The sequence below is a fragment of the Echinops telfairi genome, unplaced genomic scaffold (genome assembly GCF_000313985.2).
Source record: "Echinops telfairi isolate 266 unplaced genomic scaffold, ASM31398v2 ScPeMD7_70;HRSCAF=299, whole genome shotgun sequence".
Lineage (NCBI taxonomy): Eukaryota > Metazoa > Chordata > Mammalia > Afrosoricida > Tenrecidae > Echinops > Echinops telfairi.
The window spans coordinates 16,152,614-16,170,294 of record NW_022103968.1 but is presented as its reverse complement, the minus strand read 5'-3'; the positions used below and the strand labels follow the sequence as shown (position 1 = coordinate 16,170,294).

General features: G+C 46.4%; 1 non-coding gene across 1 annotated transcript; it reads left to right on the top strand.

Annotated features, from left to right (window-relative positions):
- The first annotated feature begins 1,029 nt into the window (after nt 1-1,029).
- Nucleotides 1,030-1,136, top strand: LOC115870078. The gene has a single exon (XR_004046540.1). It is a non-coding gene; the product is annotated as a U6 spliceosomal RNA (small nuclear RNA).
- Nucleotides 1,137-17,681: the final 16,545 nt, after the last annotated feature.

The following is a 17,681-nucleotide window of genomic DNA, read 5'->3' as shown; positions in this document are numbered from 1 at the left end:
TGAGCAGCATAGCGGAACAAAGTCGGCTCTAATTAGAACACACGCTAATCTATTGAATTGTATGTTAAATAAAAGGTGATTGTGTGAAGACCCTAAGTTCCTTTTGCTATACAGCAAAAGGTAACTGATCAGGTGGCATCTACTCTATGACTAACCTGGTTGGACTGGATAGGCCAATTAAGTAGAATTTTTAAACTCGCCTCTGTGCAAAGGAATTTTTGTAGAGACGCCAGGAGGATGACAACCTTCTGGTAGCTATTTTCTACAGTCATGTGGTTTTAAGTAAATTGCAAAAGACAAGAAGATTGAACATCAATAGGATTTTTTCTTAAAATACTCCCAAACCTTGCCTTCCATCCTGTTTTAAAAGTGTGGCATCAACATCCTCAAAGCCGAAACACCGAAGCTCTCGGAGGTTCAGACCCCAAACGGATGGATATCGCTCTTACACGGCTCCTGAAGCCCTCCACCCAGGAACCCACTGGAACGAAATGGAATGAAACGGAACAAAAAGGGATGAAACTGGATAAGAGGAAGCTCCCTGCTTTGGAAGCCATCCATAGTTCCTGGTGTGAGTGACAAGCTTTGCCAACTACCCACCTGGAAAGGAGATAAAAGTATGTATGGACCAAAGTAAAATTAAGAATATCCAGATAATTGAGGCCAACTGAGCCCTCTCACCTGCATTAACCACAGTATTGTAGCGCAAGTGTGCCTAATGGCTTATACTCCCTGGACATCTGTCTCATTCTTTTAATCTCCGTAGGTTGTGTGCGCCCTTCTGTGTCCTACCCCCCCCCCCTTTTTTGCATACGTTCTTGTCCAGGTTGTGGTTCTCCGAAGTCCTGGTGACAGTCTGCTTCAGTAAGTTCTGGAAGCAAAATTTGACCCGGAAAGTACAAAATATTTACGGATTTAACAAAAGCATAACGAGATGCCAGAGACTGTATTAAACACTGGGATGTAAGGCTAACAAAACAAAAGAGACAAGATAAGTTCCCTGACAGCTAAAGTCAAGAGGGAAGTTCAGTGCTTGCTTCAGCAGCACACAGACCAAAATTGGAAGGATACAGAGAAGATTAGCATGGCTCCTGTGAAAGGATGACATGAAAATGTGTGAAGCGTTCCATATTTGGGGGAAATGTTCTCAATCATTAGCTATCTGGGAAATGCAAATTAAAATAACTATGAGACTCCACCTAACACCCTCAAAGATAGCCCAATTCAAAAAAACAGAAAGCAACAAATGTTGGCGGGGGTGTGGTGAAATAGGAATGTTCATTCACTGCTGGTGGTCTTGTAGATACATACAGCCACTGTGGAAAGGAATTTGGTGATACCTAAAATGAAAATTAAGATCCCCTAAACCCAGTCATTCCACCACTGGGCTTATACCCATAAGAAGTAAGAACTAGACCATGACCAGACATCTGCTCTCCAATGTTCATTGTGCCCAGTTCACTATCACAAGAAATTGGAAACAGCCTAAATTTCCATCAGTAGACAAATGGGTGAAAATTCTCTGGTATATACACACAATGGAATACTATGCATTCCTAAAAAATAGTGGTGAAAATATGAAACACCTCATCTCGTGGAAAGAGCTGAAGAATATTATGCTGAGTGGTTAACCAAGCACCAAAGGACAAGTACAACACGAGTCCGCTGAAGTCGCACATATCTCACAGTTCCCAGGCTGAGGACCAGATACTCTGGCATGAGCCAGACCAATCCTAGTGATACATACATCATCAAATAAGTAAACAAATAAACAAATAAAAAGAAATAAAGATACAGATAGCACCTGTGCTACAAGGCATCCCCCCCTCCCCCCCATAGTCCTCTAAGGCTCACAGAGGAGTGGGGGAGGAAAAAAGATGGCAATGGGGGATTAGGGCACTAATCCACCCAAGGGGAAGGTATTGTTTATATCTCTACAGGAAAAGGAGACCGAGAGTAGACCTCATTCTGGAATGGCAGTCTTTAAGGACAAAGTTCTTGCTTGGAGCAGCTCATTCCGAGGACTACAGGGCTGGCCTCAGCTCCAGACGTGACATCCTCTCCCTAGATGTCAGTGCTACAGAGGACGGCCCTGAAGATACAGTTCAGGGAGAGTGGCAGGTCTGACCCGCGGGGGGTGGGTGGGTGGGGGTGGGCCGGGGACAGAGAAAAGTGCAAATGACTGGTGATGGGAGCGAAGCCTCAAAGTCCCCGAGGAATCCTGATGGTAGACTTCTGACCCTGGGGGCAGCGCTTGGCACCTCGCCTGATCTGGCTGGGGGTTTCTCACAAGGGGCCATACTGAAAGTCTGATGGTGCCGCGGCTTGGGGAACGGGGGACAATAGCCCACCCAATCCCTGACTGTAGGAAGAGCAATAGGGGCCTGTAGGATGCATGCCTTTCAGACACACAGGCTGAGGACTACAGGGTATACGTGCTGTTCGGTCAGCAGGTCCCGGGATATGGAACCCTGAATGAAAAGGGGATTGGCCAGAGGGATGATCACAGGTCCTGCTCACTATGTAACAGAGAGATATTCATCTACTCTGGGTCAGGATACCAGTTAGACTTGCAACTATTTGGACGGTCTCTCTCCTTTTTAATTTCAAATTTTCTAAAATTAATTAATTTATTTTCTTTTGTTGTGTAGCTACATAAGACAGGCAGGATAAGCAACCTCATGGAGACAGCGATGGGGCCGATGGTTGCAGGGGGTAATGGGAGTGCAGGAGGTGGGGGGACTTGGGGTGTGAGCCAACAATGACGGGGACAGGGGATGAACAAGGCCTATACAGTCTCTTATAAAGATATTGTCATTCGATTGAGAGCCCATCATCATTCAGTCTAGCCCCTTCTAATCCTTGCCTGAATGAGCTCTGCAAAGACCTTCTTTCCAAAAAGGGCCACATTCCGAGGCTCTGAGCACCCACAAATCTTTGTGGGCCCTGACTCAACCCAACAACAGCTAGGAATTACGAACCGATCACCCAAACAAATCCTTGAAGAGAGATCAGACTTCCTCCTCCTTCTGAATCAGCAAGATGGTGCAGGACTGGCTCTGCTTCATTCTTTTGTACGTAACAAAGTGTTGGCACTTAACAAAGGAGTTGGCACTTGCTCTCGGCAGAGGACCTCTAAGAGGAGAGCCACAGAGCAAGTGCTCGCTAACGTGATGAGTACAAGAAGGAGGATGACGGCCAAGAGAGCAGTATTGCAGGACCAGCCTGAGGGACTATTTGGGGACTGAATTATCCAGCACAGTCAAATGACTTAAGCTACCACCCAGCTGTCTGTCAGTAGATCCTCAGTACCAAAGAGGAACGATGGTGAGGATAAAAACCAGGGCCAAAGCACGGCATCGCCAGCATCCCCAGTTCTCTTGCAGTGGTTGTTGGTTGCCGAGAGACGGTGAAGGACACATGGACACAATAATGACCAAGTTAAAATCGAAGTGGAGAGTGGAGTGATGTGACCGCAAGCCATGGAATGTCAGGAGTTACAAGAAGCTAGAAGAACAAGCAGTTTATCCCCTCGAGATTGGAAGCAGGGTAGCTTGTTGACCTTGATGTATGACAGCGGTTCTCAACCTGTGGGTCTCAACACCTTTGGGGGTCGAACAACCCTTTCACAGGGGTCGCCCAATTCATAACAGTAGCAAAATTACAGTTATGGAGTAGCAACGAAGATAATTTTATGGTTGGGGGGGGGCGGGTCACCACAACATGAGGAACTGTATTCAAGGGTCACGGCATTAGGAAGCTTGAGAACCCCTGATGTAAGACTTCCAACCTCCAGAACTGCTGGAGAATAAATTTCCATTGTTTCAAGCTCCCAAGTGTGTGGTTATCTGTGACGGCAGCAAAGGGAAAGTAAGACGCAAAGTCATTCCCAGTTGCTGCCACACGGCCTCTCTGTGGGGGTTGACGGAGGCGAACTACATGAGTCGATTCAGGCCTTTCCTTTCCGCTGTCCTTTGTGAGTTAAGTAAGAAAAAGGATTCTTATCCTGCAAAGTTTTCCAAGGCTGAAGTGAGGTCGTAGCTGGAAAGTTCTGGACATATATAAAACCTCATTAAATGTTGGCATCAAGTGGAGAAGCAGTTCCCATTCGTTTATATTTAATATATCCATGGGCTACTGTCACACACAATCTTCTAGTTAAACCTTTCGGATGAGTTAAATCTCGGGAAAAGCAAATTTGATTCTTCCTCCACACGCAACCAGGAAAAGGCTTCACAAGAGAGCCAAGGTATGTTGGGGAGACGCAGAAGGGGGAAGCAACAGATCCATGAGATGCAAGGCTGATGGGTCTTATCACAACAGGAGACCCAAGACATCCTCTGTTTGGGTCTTCTCTTACAAATAAACTTTTGCCATGTTTATACTGTGTGAGCATAGGATAATAACTTGGTATTTATTGAATACTCACTTGGTGTCAAGCAATGTCCTAAGCATCTTGCTTGTGTTATTAATGTTTTAAACAATGCCACGAAGTGGGTGCTATTCTTAGCCCCTTTTTCACATTGAGGAAACTCGGCTCAGAGAGACTAACAGACTTGCCCAAGCTGACATAGTTAATAAGTGATGAGGCTATGGGGCGGGGCTTAAGCCCAGACCACGTAATTTCAGAAAAAAGTATTTCCCCTGAATCACAGCCCTGGACCGCATCTGCGTTGTATGGGCCACGGTGTCCCCAACTGAATTCGTGGATGTTTGGTGGTGGTAGCACAATCTCTCCTCCTCTGTGGACCCTGGGCAGGCAACCTTAGTACCTTGTGAGGGTCCGTAGCCCCTACAGCTCCTGATGCTGTGTTTATGAGACCACCCTGTTTGAGCAGACCGGGCTTTCTTCCAATTTGCTCAAATCCCTTCTGACCAGGGCTCTTCCTCACACCACCCTCTGCTGTCATCCAAAAGCAGAAGAAGGGATTCATTGCCGTCCTGAGGAAGGTCGTTGCCTGCTCTCTCTCTCCCTTGTTAAATGTTTGAAATGAACTTGTGTGTCGTTAAAGAATTCAAGTCCACTTCAGTTTTACTTTTCCTCCTTTTTATAAAAACTCAGACCGATATTTCGATCTTTGCGGCGAGGAAACTGGAGGCCGCTTCTCCTTCGCTTCTTTCCCCATGGGGCCATCCTCACAGCTGTCCCCGTGCCGAGTCCATTGTTGAGCCACGGGGTCGCTCCATCTCACTGGGGCCCTTCCTCTTTTTCACCTCACAGAGGGGCAGCGGATGCCAGGGAAGGAGATGAGAAGTCATGAAATGTGGAGGCCAGGGGCCGATACAAGCAGGCAGGCTGGAAAGGAACTCCGTGGGAATTTTTGGCATCTGGTAGGTTTCAAGCTCCAGGATTAAAATCTCCGAGTTAGGAGAGCAATTTCTGGTTTTCCAACAACTCTCTCTAGGGGCCATCCTTTCCAGGGAAAGGTAGCTCATAAGACTGGAGGTTCACACAGCAGGCAGCGTGCCCAAACTTACTCTGTTTTCATTTGCATTATTGGTTTGAAAACTCTCCTGGGTCCCTGATCCATATCAGGTTGGCACGTAGCCCCACAGAACAAATGCTGAGCCAGCACTGGACTCTGGCTGTTCTTCTTGACTTGGGAGAGGCCCAAGGAAACCCGGGCTGCTCTGGGAAGAGCGATCAGATACTCAGCCCTGCTCCTCCACAGAAGGGACCCCCAGGGGGGACATTTGGACATTTGGAGGACTGGATACTTGTCAGCTGAAACCCAGCAGAAAAGTGATATATTACAAGGAAGCTTCAAAAAACTTGTGGAAAAGGGAAATGGAAAGAGGGGTCAATTTTTCTTCATACTTTTTTGAAGCTCCCTCCTATGATCAATACATACATAAATTATGTATGTATATACATATATAACATGAACATGTAAGTATATTAACTATGTAGAAATTAATACATTAGTGTATAAGTATATAATATATGAACACAAGTATAATATACATAATTATATGCAATATAAAATATAACATACAAAATATTTACATGTAAACATGATAATGTATTATATACTTTTATATGTATATATGTGCATTTTCCCCCAGATAATTTCTGAGTTATGATCTATAATTACTTCTGTTATAATCACATGCCGGTTTGAGTTATTGCTAGCGGGGTGTCTCTAAGAGCAATAGCAATGTCTCTCATTGGTATAATGTTTGTTCGTCAGCCACATTTGTGACTGCGCTTTTGTTTTAACCGGCCAGGTGATAAGCAGGCGAGTGATCTCGCATGCCTGTTTTACACAGCAGGAAACAGAGACTTGCCCTGATCCACAGAACTAGATGGTGGCAGCCAGGAGAAAGCCTCTGGCCTCGGTGACTCTTCCTTCTAGACTCTAGCCTGTCTGTCTCTCCTTCTGAACACACTGTCCCAGGAAAGGAAAATACCACCTCTGTGTTTTTACTAGGAAAGGTCCAGTCAGTATAAGCCATTCAAGCGGATCACCCCCAGCAAGGCTGGAAACATATAAGAAAAGCTCCTGGCTCCACTTCAGCCTAGAAAGGGGCCCCGGCATCTCCTGCAGTGCAGCCATCTTGCACTAACAGGCCCTTAAATTATGGGAGGAAGCTAGACATCTCTGGAAGCTTCTCTATCTTAGTCTCTCTCTCCTCTGCATCTGTTTTGTTCTGGTCTCTCTTTCTCTGAACTATCGCAGCTTTGACTTGCACGTAAGCCCATATTATGATACTGTTGTTGCCCTTTACAGATGTCCTGAGTAATTGTCACTTCTGGGCACAATGGTCCCCATTGTTCTAACTACCATGATTCTTTGTGACGGGCTTTCTTACAGAGCAGGCCTGAGCACTAGGGTCTTTGTGCCCCTGGGAACAGTACCCTCATCAATTCCCAGCAAGAGTTAGAGGATTCAGATACCAGATCTTGTGCAACTTTGGTCAACATAACTCTAAGGCTCACGCTCTACTCTGGCTCTTAGAGTTCTCCACCAAGGCGAAAATGGAAATGCTCTCGCTTGGCTTAATCTCTTTATTATTTCCCTTCAGCACTCTCTAGCCAGTGTTTCCTGGGCCACTTCCCCAATGTTTACTTCTCCGGGAACACACTGAAACAGCCCGCAGTGGTCTTCGCCCAGCCTTCACACTGCTATGCATCATCACAGGGCACTAGCAGTGTGGTTCTGCCTCACCTTGTACCAGTTCCCAAGAGAGGAGTTGACTGAGTGCATCATCTTTCCAAGCCATGTTGCTTTCAGAGATGCCCACTCTGCCAGTAGATGACCATCCTGGGTCAGCTAACTATCCTGGCCCAATTATCTCTAGCCACTAGGGCTGAGTCAGAAAGGTGGCTGCCCAGTCAACACCACGATGGGCAGGCGGCACCTTGAGGCTCAGCTGGGCTGTTAAGTCTCCGAGGCAACCATCACAGAGGTGACTACATTTGGAAAAATCCACAGGAAAGCCTGTTTATTGACATCGAATAATGATTTTCAGACAATATTTTGATAGGTTAAGTGCAAACGAATTGGGAACATATGGATTAAATTTCCATTGAAATACACACGGGTTTGAACATTAACTGGACATGTGCTTAGTAAGGGGTTTCCCCCCCTCTCTTCTGGTCAAGCCAGATAACTTGGAAACCAACTGAGGAATTTTTCACAGCGGGGCGTCCTCCCTCCTCCTCCCTCCATGGCTTTGCTTTACCTGTTCCCTCACACCAGCAGTTCTCAACCTGTGGGTCGCGACCCCTTTGGGGATCGAAGGACCCTTTCACAGGGGTCACCGATTCATCACAGTAGCAAAATTACAGTGATGAAGTAGCAGCGAAAATAATGTTATGGTTGGGGGGTCACCACCACATGAGGAACTGTATGAAAGTGTCGCAGCATGAGGAAGGTTGAGAACCACTGCCTCACCCAAACACTAATTAGTAAAAGCAATGTTTACCAAGGGTGTCAAGCTGGTCTGCCCGCATGTCACGTGGTGTTGGGAGATGGGGGTGAGAGTCTGTGAGACAGACCCATTCCAGAGCAACCTGAGGTCATTAGTGCCGCCATGGCTAACCCGATGGCACAGGTACCATGTATTAGGCACACTGCCCTAGATGGTTAGTGTGGTCATGGGGCCCCTGTGAAGGCCCCACAAGTTCGTGTTAGCACCAGTGCCTGCACCGAGTTTCAGAGTGGAGGTTTAGAGTTAGAGATATATTTCCCATGAGTAGCGAGGCCCGGTGGTGCCTCGATTAAGTGCTTGGCTGCGAAACCAAAGGCTGGTGATATGAACTGACCAGCCCCTGCCCCGGAGAGAGGTGGCAGTCTGCTTCTATAAAGACCTCAGCTCTGGAATCCTGTTGGGACAGCTCTCCTCTGTCCAGGAGGGTCCCTATCAGTTGGCATTGACTCGATGGCAATGGATTTGGTTTGGGGCTTGGCTTTTAAACATTAGTAAGTGGTAGAGATCAATGCTGGGATGGTCGCTGTCTGTCTTCAGAAACCATTGCCAGACCCTACCTCCAGTCTGAGTGGGATTCATACCACACCTAAGTTGGAAAAGGGTTCGAATCCTATCTTCTCATTTCCCAGATGGGGAAAATGAGATTCGGAGAGGAAGAAGATCAGGGAGATGATTCGATATTGAAAGCTTGGTTTCAACGGACAAGGGAATAATCAGAAATTTTCATCTGATGGTTTTCTCCACATGTTCAATGTTTGAAAAATGCAAAGGGGAAATCCCCATGATGCTGGTAACTTCCAGTACTCGCGTTTCAAATTTCCGTGTGATAGAAATAAATATCTATCTTGTTGTTTAATTTATTCCAGTGGCTTTTTAAGTTGCTTCTGACTCATGGCTGCCCCATTGGGCTTTCAATGGCTGATTTGACAAAATTTACATTGCTAGGCCTTTCTTATGAGGGGCCGCTGGGTGGACTTGAACTGCCCACCTGGTGGTTAGCAGCAGAGTACTTAACCATTTGCACTGCCCAGAATCATTGTTATTTGGGGCTTTCTCTCATACTCAGGCAAACCTTAGTCCTTATGGTAGTAGGCATATTGAGAATATACTCCCCTTACCCATTTTATAGTACACACACACACACACACACACACACACACACACACTGCTGTACAGTCAGAGTGGAGGGAACTATGTTGTTGATCTTTGAAGTTCCTCACCTGCATGTTCTCTCGCACCTGTGCTGCAAGTCTTCAGTCTTCCTCCTTGAGAATATTTGAAATTCACTGAGGAAATATTTAGGGAGAGATGCAAGATGTTTAGAGAGGGTTCCCGCTAACAGACAGACTCTCCCCCGAATGCCAGCCCCGCTTCTGGATGGCACCAAAGCCCTTTGTTCTCTGGTCTCATGGAGACAAACTGTTATTTCTTCCCTCTGAAGAAGCTGCTCATAAGATGGGTGAAACATCAAGAATAATTAGGCCAAATAGCAATGCACGTCCCACTAGAAAGAATGCATCTATTATTTCATTTTATCCTCGTCTTTAGAGCTTTTCTGCCTGATTTAAGTCGGTGTAAAGATCGCTGTGGGTATTCCCTGCCTGAGAACTCTAATCATGCTCTTTATTGAATATTTACCATCTCTTATTTGATTCTTCTCCTCTTGATCTATTGTTTCACAATTAAAAACTTCTCCTGTTATTTTGATCTTTTATCAAATCTCTGTGGTTCCGCGGATGCTTTGTTGCCTAGCTTCCCATCTGGGCATGGGGTTGAAAGGCTAATGGGTTGTGGTAACTCGGCTCTTTGAGTAGGGGCATTGAAGGATGGACTCTGTAGAGCAGTCTCCAGTGGTCTGAGTGAGTTAATGAAGCCACTCAGACACCCAGGACAGGCAGGCTTGAGAAGAATGGGGGCCAGTGTCTCTGCCCACACACGGACCGTTGGCATGGGATAAAGAACTTGAGGATATGGTGAACACTTGGTCCTCACAAACATTTACTAACAAGTTAAATAAAGTACCTGGGATTTTTTTTGAAAGGTGAAAGCTTTTTATTTTTAACATTTAATTTTATTTTTGGTGAGAGCGTATACAGAAAAACCTGCTACCATTCCACAGTTTCTAGACGTAAGGACCAGCCACGTTGGTTCTGTTCTTTACGTTGTCAACAGCCTCACTATTTCTGCTCCAGCTGTTTCACTTCCGCTTCCTTAACCCCCTATGCTTCCCCAACCTTCTCAACGATGCTGTAAAATAGCTGCTTGCCCGTGGGCTTTAAATCAAGTTTTAAAAGGCACAATATTTAAAGGGTGATGATCTTTATTCTTTGGGCTAAACTGACATTACTTTGTTTTCAAGGGTAGTTTCCTTTCCGGGGTTGAAGATCAATTCTGAGACAGTCTCGGGGGCTGCTCCAGCCTCAAGAAGTACAGTCATAAGAATTTGAATTTCGGGACCACGTTTTTTCCTCCTTTTTGATTAGGGTTCATCTAGCGCATCCCTGATCAGAATGCTTAGTGGCGGGAGTTGGGCACCATCTAGTTCTTCTGCTCGCAAGGTGAAGAAAGCTGTAGTTTGAGTACGGGAGAGTTTCAGATCGGTGTCCTCCTCTTCTTAAACACAGAGTCCCAGTGAGGTGGACAGTTAACGCGCTCAGCTACTAGCCAAAGGGTGGAGATTTCTAGGCTCCCCAGAGGCACCTCAGAAGAAAGGTATAGCTATCTATTCTGCCAAAAAAAAAAATCCATAATTAAAACCCTTATGGAAGACAGTTCTACTCGACACATACACAGTTGGGCCCCGTTGGCATGGACTCAATAGCAAGTGGGCTAAGCAGCATCGATGGGGATAAGACCAGCTTCCATGAGGCACGTGTCAGTTTCCAAAGAGAAGGACCCCCAGAAGTGGCCGGTGTCTGTGAAATCGCCCCCTGTCCACGCACCACATTTAATGTCCCCATTTATCTGCCCAGATCGCATATCATATAAAATAAACTTCTAGAGAAGTCTTCCCAATCTTTGCAAGAAGTTTTAGGCCATGAAATCGTTGTGCTCTGACTCTGCCCAGGTACAGTTGTCACCTGTCTTTGTCACCACTGGAGCCATTTTTAAGTCACCTCACAGAGCTCTCCCTGGCACATCTTCTTCCTTCTAAATTGCTCAAGACACTGCCCTTTGAATCCATGTAAGACGTTGTCCCTGAAAATCTTATCCTAAGTCCCAAGAGGTTTTTCCATTTGTCCTATGAGTGATGGTTATGATCTCCACAAGGTCACCGTTCATAATAAGAGATTTTAAAAAGTGAACTTAAAAAGTCTTGCTTAGAATACCTTCAACACCTGCAACAATGAAGTCATATCCGTGGAAATATCAACCAGATCTGTATTAAGTATTTTCACCTGCCTTTCCCCCCCTGATTTTATCAGGTGACATCTATAAGCCCTCCCTCACCCCTACATCAGTTGAGGTCACTCCAGGCTAATGTCTTCCCTCAAACATTTCTTTGAGGTTCCAAATAAAGCCATTGAGAAAGTGTCAGGCAGGAGAAGCTTCCTTCACAAGGCCCCACATTCTGTGGCGCACTCTTGGGAGAATCATTTCACTTTACAATCAGACCTGTACTCTGACAGTTTGTCAAATCAACATATTTATTCACCTCACCCCCGTGGTCCTGGCTCAAGGGACACATGATAACGTGGAAACTTCTGCTGGGAAAGGTATTGTGGAACTTGTAAGAATACATTTTAGACCAGTGATTTACCATCAGAGGTGACTTTGTTCCCCACCGCCACCCCAGGAATACTGGGAATGTCTGGGGAAGAAACCACAGAGGTGTCATCCTCGGGGAAGATGCTACTGACAGGCATCTAGTGGGTAGAAGCCAGGGATGCTGATAAACATCCTACAATGCGCAGGATTATCTCCACCACCACCCCTCCACCCCACACACTCCAATAACCCCAAGAAGGAATTATTCAGTGCCAAATGGTAGTAGTCACAGAGTCGAGAAACCCTGCCTTAGATTGAGTCAAGGACAAGGATTGGCACCCTGCGGATGTTTGCTCCTTACGTTCCCTTGGTCCCCTCTCTTCTCAGATAAAATGTGATCTCAAGCTCCTGTCTGTTTATGTTTCCATTTTGGCCCTTGTTTGAGGCTGGGCTGTGGAAACAGCACCTCTAGTCAGCCATCCACTTCTCCTCCCTTCGGTCAAGCCAGCCCTCCAATCCTCACTTTTCACCAACATGAAGAATTGATGGGCGAGTGCCTGTGCGTGCTCGCATGAGTGAATGCATTCCTAATCAATGATGGGAGTACAGCCAAGCCCTGCTGGCACAGACAGGGCTGCTTCTCCACAAGGAAGAGTGGCTCTTGGCCTTTGGCACCTTCCAAGACTGAAGGCATCAGATACAGTGGCCACTGTTCTGGAAATGGAGCCAGTGCCAAAACGAAGTGCACTGGATTAAAGCACCGTAGTTAAGAACATAGCTCCGGGAGTCAAAGGTGGGTGTGATGGTGGTACATCAGTCCCCCTGGCTGGGTTCAATGGACAAGGGGCTTGAGATCTCTAGCCCTCGATTTTCTCGTCTGCAAAGTGAAGATAGTAATGGTGCCCACTTCATAGTGGTGTTTGGAGAATTACCTGAATAATGTAAACAAAGCGTTTGGAACAGCCTTAGCTGATGGTAAGTACTCGATAATATCAACCCTTAGAATGACAGCAACCCTTGGAAGACAGAGTAGAACTGCCCATAGGGATCCCAAGGCTGTACATCTTTAGGGGAGCAGACCGCCCCATCTTTCTCCAATGGAATCGCAGGTGTTTTCAACGATTGCCTTTCCGTTAGCAGTTTCATCACTGCCTAAGGGTCTATAGAGGAGCCATGGTGGTGTAGGGGTTACACATTGGGCTCCTAACCACAAGGTCAGCAGTTTGAAACCGCTAGCCCCTCTGCACAAGAAAGATGAAGCTTTCCACTCTGCAAAAATCTATAGTCTTGAAAACCCACAGGGGAAGTTCTATTCGGTCCTGTTGTGTTGCTATGATTCAGAATCAACCTACCGGCTTGATGGTTTTTGAGGGCTCTGTAACTATCATATTAAGCTGAAGAAGGCCATGGACCACTTTGAGGAGAGGAGCAAATTGATAACGTTTCCATGCAAAACACACACAGGCACATGTTAATACATTGTGTGTGTGTGTGCAGGCATGCATGTGCCTGTGTGTGACTACCAAAAAAGACCACCAAAGGATTCATTATTCTTTCTGGTATACTCTAATGAACAAGTGTTCTAGTTACCCTGGAAGCCTTCAGAGCAGCGGTTCTCCACCTGTGGGGCTCAACCCCTTTGGGGGCTGAACAATCCTTTCACAGGAGTTGCCAGATTCGTAACAGTAGCAAAATTATAGTAATGAAGTAGCAATGAAAATAATTTTATGGTTGGGGGTGGGTGGGTCACTACCACATGAGGAACTGTATGAAAGGGTTGTGGCGTTAGGAAAGTTGAGAACCACTGTCTTAGAGCATATTGACTATGCCGCCTAAGTTAAGCCTCAATTCTAGTGGATCTCACAGTGCTCCTGTATGTGTATGTATATGTTGATGTGTAATGATCTTGTCTTCACAACCTGACTAACTAGAATCTCCTTGGGGACAAGGACTACGGCTAGCACTTCTTTATTATTTTTCATAGTGATGGTCTTATACTAGGTTGACTGCACTGGGCTCAGCCCCTGGAAGTACTTGGGATGAGATATTGTGTTAAGCACCTCAATTTGCAATCATGCTCAACCAGTTTAGGGAACTATTTTTTTAAGATCATTTTATTGGGAGCTCTTATAACAATTCATACAACAATTATATCAAGTATATTTGTACATGTGTTGCCATCATTATTTTCTAAACATTGACTTTCTATTTGAGCCCTTGGTATCAGCTCCTCTTTTATCCCTCCCTCCCCCCATCTCACCCTCGTAACCCCTTGATAAATTATACATTGTGATTATCTCCATATCTTACACCGACCACTGTCTCCCCTCCTCCATGGTTTCTGTTGTCCATCCCCCTGGGGGGGGTGCTTATGTGTCAATCATTGTGATCGGTTTCCCCTTCCTCCCTTCCTCTCCCAACTTTCCCCCTACCCTCCTGGTATTGCTACTCCCATTTCTATTCCTAAGGGGTTTATCTGACCTGGATTCTGTGATTTGTGAGCTCTGATGTGTACATGTTCCAGTCTAGCCCACAGTTATAGGGGTCACAATAGTAGGGGGTGAGGAAGCCTCAAGGAACCAGAGGAACAGTGTGTGTTTTATTGGTGTTATACTGCATCCTGGTTGACTCATCCCTTCCTGGTGACCCTTCTGTGAGGGGATGTCCCAGTGTCTACAGATGGGTTTTGGGTCTCTGCTCTGATCCTCCTCATTTTCAACAATATGTTTTTTGTGTTTGTTTGGGGTCTTCTGATGCCTGTTACCTGATCCTGTAGATACCTCATGATTGCACAGGCTGGTGTGCTTCTTCCATATGAGCTTGTCGCTTCTCTGCTAGATAGCTGCTTGTTTAACTTCAAGCCTTTAAGAAACCCAGACACTATATCTTTTGATAGCTGGGTACCATCAGCTTTCTTCACCACATTTGCTTGTGCACCAATTTTGTCTTCAGCAATTGTGCCAGGAAGGTGAGCATCACAGAAAGCCAGGTTGTTACAAAAAAGTGTTTTTGCATTGAGGCAGGGCTTGAGCAGAGGCCCAAAGTCCATCCATTACCTCAATGTATTGCCATATGTACATACGCTAATAACTCTATTTTTATGAATTAATGTAGTTACATATGTACACACCTATGTTTACACCTCTATCCACAGCTTTGCTTCCTAGATCTTTCCTCTGTTTCCTTTTATCTTCCTCCTGCCCCACCATCATGCTTGCCCTTCTTCTGCCTCTTAGTAATTTCTCTCAGCTAGATTGCTGTTGCTCCAACACCTCCAGGATCTCTACGTCCACCTCGTTGATTTTAATTCCCTAGTTGTTCCCCTGTCTATGGTGGTGCTTGCACGCCACTCCTTTCCCCCACCTCCTCCTCCCCGCCAAGTCCCTATGCTTTCTCAAAAGCCTCCTGGTTATACTTAGAAGAAGACAGAAACATATCTTGAGTGCATACTAGGTATCATGCACTCTAACAGATATTGTCATCCCTTGGTTCCTGAAAACCCAGCAATCCACGGGAGCAGATGTTATCATAAACGTGCAGATGAAGACATTGAGATACGAAGAGGCGCAGTCACTAGAAGTAGTAGAAGTGACGTGGTTCCACTGCTCTAACTCCAGAGGGCCCACTGTGGAACCACCCCACATGGCCTTGAGATTGGGGGGCAAGTGCAATCATTCAATCGCCTGCTATTATTTTCCTATTTATTGTCTATCCTGCAAGCCACCCCACCTCTCAACCTCCCTCCCAATTTTCTCATCATGAAGAATCGAACTCTGATCAAGTTGCTGCCTGCTGCGTGGCTTAAGGTCTGCCAGTGGTGAACAGACCAAGTGAGAGCACTCAGGATGGAAACGGGTCTTGATGACAGGCTCAATTCCTTTGGAAGGTGAAACAAGACGACCACCCTCCAAGTCCCTTTGTAGGGATCACTTCTCTGCTTGCTCCGACTACGGGTTGACCCTCAGCTTTTCACCGACAGTCAACAAGTGGGAGCAGCTGTGACAATGCAGGAACTCGTCAAATGGTCATTTTAAGCACTTCATTTGGGACTCCTCAGGGTCCCAAGCAATATAGCCCCTGCCATTAAAAAAAAAAGTGTAGTTCTTTCCCCCTTAGTTGTTCTTCTCCCCTCCAGGTTCTGAATAAATGCACAACCTCTGGCCACAAAGGTTGAAAAGCTTCCTCGAAGGCGGAGCTGCTTCTGGCTGCAGGTGCGGTGGGGGTCCTGCGGGCGCCCAAGCTGGCTTATGTTAGCTTACGGTCCTGTCCTGGTGGGGAGCAGGAAGGAGGCGGGGAAGCCCATCAATCATGGGTCTCCAGTTAACCCCCTTTCCTTTCACATCGGTCTCAGACGATCTGAACACACTTTTAAGCAAAACCGCCCTCCCTCTCCCCCTTTCCAAAGTGATCTTGATGGATACTGATGTTTTTATGATTATTAATAAAATCTCCAAGACGGGATTTTATGGGCACAGGGAGACCCTTAAAAAAAAACATTCTCTGCCTTGGAAAAAAATTCATGCACATGAAACAGAACGGCGGAGGAAATGTTCAATAAGAAAGTTCAACGTGGACAGGTAGGGTGGCTGGTGAGGGGATGGGGGGGGGGGCTCCCTGTCATCTGGCTTTTGCCTCCACGGGTGGTGCTTCCTCGAGATATCGCGCCCCCTGGAAGTCCTGTGATGGCGGTGTCCCTCCCGGGCGATGGTTTCAGTTCAGTGGGCGTCCAGAAGTCTCTCTGGGCAAATGCGTCATGCAATAGTTTGGGGCTTGTTTGTTTTTATATCATCTGCTTTTCTTTCTTCGCCCTCCTCTTCCCCACTTCAGCTCTGTCAGCATTCTCTGTAGAGGCCCATGGATCTCCTCGCCGGAGCTGGGCAAAATCAAAGTGACTTTCAAAACCCCAATTCCTTTTCAACCTCCAAATGACGATATATTGGAAAAGGAGACAAATCCGAGGGGCAGGATGAGTTCAACATGGACGCATCCTGCCCAAACAGGAAGGGCACAGCAGCCCCCAACATCTGGTTAGAAGTCAGCTTCATAATTCATGCAGCTATTGTGAAGAAAATTCCTCGGCGCAGCCTGGAAAATTTTAGCTTTGCTCAGTGCAAGGGGATCGACCGGCTTTGTTTGCCTGTCTGGTTCTTGCTGCAGACCGTAAGAGTGGCTGGAAGCAATGCCTGCTCATCTCCGCCACCTCTCCACCACCTCCACCTCGCTCTCCCTCTGCAGCTTCAGGGCGCCTATAAAATCCTATATTTACAAAGATCATCCTGGGAACGTTGGTCTTTTACTAGCATGTAATGATGGGTCGGTTAATTCACGGTGTGCATTCAAAATGGGAGTCGGACAAATAAGGCAACTAATTTTGATAATGAACAGATTCGAACCCAGTAGATGACAGGCCCTTTTGGTGTCTATACTTCCACACTGGTCGTGTTTTTGTTTGGATTCTGTGTTAATTTTAGAAACTGTAAAACACAGCGTGCCACATCGGGAGGCGGAAGCAGCCTTCCTTCCCAGAGGGTAACAATCTGTGGTCCCCTGAGAGAGACACGAGGGGTTACAAGGTGTGTGTGGCTTGGCTCCAGGCAAGAGGCATCCTGGGAGGATCCTGCTGCCCCAGACTCGGTGCCTCAGTTCACCGGAGATGCTCTGAGGCTTTTCAGTGTGCTTTCTGTCCACCTGTTCTTTCCTTGCTTTGCGGATGCTTCTAGTGTTCACCTTATTGACTGGGGTAGACACGAACAGTCGTTGAGTCTGAAGCATTATCTCTTTAGTTAAAGTTATATCAAGTTTCCGGCCCCCACCCCCCTGGAGGACCCATTGAGAAAATTTGCCATTTCAAATAATCCACAAATATTTATTCCTGAAGGGAAATTGAATTTTTATGGATCGTTGGAGCCCAACAGCATGCAGCTGCTGCATTTTAAAATGAACACACAGAGGAAAACCGAGACGGGAGGAAGGAAGGAAGGAAGGGAGGAAGGGAGGGAGGAAGGAGGAAGGAAGGAAGGAAGGAGGAAGGAAGGAAG